The sequence below is a fragment of the Orycteropus afer genome, unplaced genomic scaffold (assembly GCF_000298275.1).
Source record: "Orycteropus afer afer isolate SDZICR_OR568_19922 unplaced genomic scaffold, OryAfe1.0 scaffold00048, whole genome shotgun sequence".
Taxonomy (NCBI): Eukaryota; Metazoa; Chordata; class Mammalia; order Tubulidentata; family Orycteropodidae; genus Orycteropus; species Orycteropus afer.
In genome coordinates this window covers 5747095-5750169 of record NW_006921635.1, presented here as the reverse complement: position 1 = coordinate 5750169, position 3075 = coordinate 5747095, and positions in this window count along the sequence as shown.

Here is a 3075-nt window from a genome sequence, read left to right as displayed (position 1 = left end):
CATTTTCCATTTCACTTCCGTTCCGAGGCCATGATGGAAAGAAACATTTATTTACAGGCTCAGGGAAGCATCAACAGATTTTGTGTGAGGGCTTAACAGCAATGAAGTGTCTCTGGGCCTGAAGGGCCACCTTTAAGCCTCTTCAAGTACACTATCCTCCACATACTCCCCTAACGGACAAGTGGGCAGTGATCCCTCAAGCGGCTGGCTTAGTCTTTCCAATTACACTCCACAGTTCTGTCCTGCCACCTCCCAGCACCTTCTTCAGAGAGAAGAACGCTGTGATGTCTCACGCCTCCAGGCGTTGGCACCTGCTGTGCCCACTGACTACAACTCCGTTCCCAATTGGCCCTGTGAACTTGCGTCATTCTGACATCACAGCCTCATCTCTCTCTCCTTGGTAGAGGCACGTTTCTTCCTTCAACTAGACAGACTCTTGTGGTGTGCCATCAAGTAAATTCTGACTCATAGCGGCCCCATAGTACAGAATAGGACTGGCCCAGAGGGTTTCCTATGCTGGAGTCTTTACTCCCACAGATCCACTGGTGGGTTCGAACCACTGACTTTCAACCCAGTTAGCAACCCAGTGCTTAACCACTGTGCCAGGAGGGCTCCTACCTTATCACTCCCTTTTTTCATTCCTATGGCTCCTTCTCCGCACCTTCACTGGAGTACTTACTCCATGGCATGCCTATCTACTCCTAAAACTGTAAGCTCCTTAAGGCAAGAAGAATGTCGGATTCTTCTCAGTACCCATCCATCCCCCTGGGCTCATAGCAGGTACTCAGTACAGATATATGTTAAAAGGATGAGTAAACTGAGTGACCAAGAAACAGGAGAAAGGATACAGCATAGTCGTTGGCAGCCACAGAGAACCCTGTAACACGCCCAGCATTCCCACCTTGGGGTAACAAGTCTAGTTTTCTGGTATCGTCCTTCTGTATCAGAAAGACTTATTTTCTCCCTGCCTCCCAGAATGAGATTAGAATGATGATGTGTATTTGCCACCTCAGATACGATTTCATAAATATATCCACACAGCATGTGCTGTTCATGTATTAAGGGGATGGTTTAGCAAAGAGACAAACAGGCTTGGCTCTGGGTTCAAATCTAGCTTTGCCACTTACTAGCTCTAAGATCTTGGGCAAATTACTCTGTGTCTGAGCCTCAAGTTCTTCCTCGGTAACATGGGGATAATTATAGCACTCGTCTCTTACAGTCGTTACCAGTACATGAAGCACTCAAGTCAAGATGTGACACACTGTTAAGTGTTATCTATCACTGTATAGAAGGAGCTCAGGTAGCATAGTGCCTAAGGCACTTGACTGCTAACCAGAAGGCTGGCGGTTCAAACCCACCAGCCACTCCTCAGAAGGAAGACTGGACAATCTACTTCCGTAATGATACTGCCTCGGCAACCCAAGGAGGGGTCGCTATGAGTCGGGGCCGACTCGATGGCACAAAACAACAACAACAACAATCACTGGTCTGGTGGTGTAGTGCCCAAGGCATCTGACTGCTAACCAGAAGGCTGGTGGTTCAAACCCACCAGCCACTCCTTGGAAGGAAGGTGGGGCAATCTGCTTCTGTAGAGATACTGCCTCAGAAACCCAAGGAGGGATCGCTATGAGTTGCAATCGACTCCACAGCAGTGAGTTTGGTTTGGTTTGATTTGATCACTGTAATATACTACAATGTTCCCAAGGTCTCCTATGGGATACAAACAGATACATACATGGCATGGAATCTGTGCTATTTCGTGTAAACCAGTGATTTTCACCCATGGCAATCTGGACCCCAGGAGACAGTTTTGGTCTTTGGTTGTCACCACTGTGAGGGAAGTACTACTGGCATTATAGGTCAGACCAGGGCTGTGGCTCAACATCCTACAATGTGTGGGCACTGCCCACCACCCCAAAGAATGATCTGGACCCAAAATGTCAACAGAGCTAAGGTGGAAAACCCTGACACACACATGTATACAGAAATGTATAGGATGCAGTCACAAACTACAGATACACACATATTCTGTGTCGTATTATACAGGTAGTCCCTATACCTACACATGTCCCTGACACGTGCTATGATACAGCTTGGATGTTGTCACAGCATATTCCTAGCATAGCATCCTGTCATGTACGTGCTATGTACCGATTGATTGTGGCTGTCAGTATCCATATGCAAAAAGGCAGTTTGACTTTCTGGAATTTCTGCAAGGATGCTGAACATGAAAGAAAAAGAAAAAGAAAAACTCTAATGTATATAGAGCCTGTGTCTCTTATCTGTATTTCATTTCCTTCTCACAACCAGCGTAGGCGAGATCTCAATTTCAGCAATGATTACTTCAAGGTCACACAACTGGTAATGAAGGTCGGTTCCATAAAGGCAGGGACCGTGTTTATAGTATTCACCAACGTGTCCGCAGCGCCTCAAGTGTCACGGCTCATAGTAAACAGTTGTGAAGTGCAGCGATGGGGTCAGGACAAGGACTCAAAGTCTGTCTTCGGCACGTGCACTTAACCAGCACACCGCCCATTAGGTAGGAAAGCCGGCGATCGAGTCCCCACTCCCTTCCGGCCCTCAGACAAGCTCGTCACCTCTCTGGGTCTCACAGTACCTATATGTAAAGTGAGCTATAACAAAGCAATCTTCCTCAGGGTTAGCGCGCAGTGTCAAACGTGCCAAAAGAGGCAAGAACGCTCTGCGTCGCACGGGCGCCTGGGACAACTCGGACACCTCGCGGAACCGAGGTCCTCTTGCCTCCAGCTCGGGTGGGCTGAGGGAGAGGCCTCTCGAACAGAGAGGTTAACTCGGACCTGGACGCAAACCCATCGCTCGGCCTCCAGGAGGCCTAGACCCCAGAACGCCCTGTGTGACCCAGCTCTCCAGAGACCCTCCAGAAGGAAGCAGCCTCACCTCCACGCCGCTGTGCCAGTCACGTAGCCGCCGCCCCGCCTATTCGGAGCGCGCGCATGCGCGTGACCCCAAGGGTCAGCGACGGCGGCCGGGAGGCGGAAGTGGAGGAGGTTGTGGCTCCGAGGGCCGCGCTCAAGGAGCTGCTGCTGCTGAGGCGGC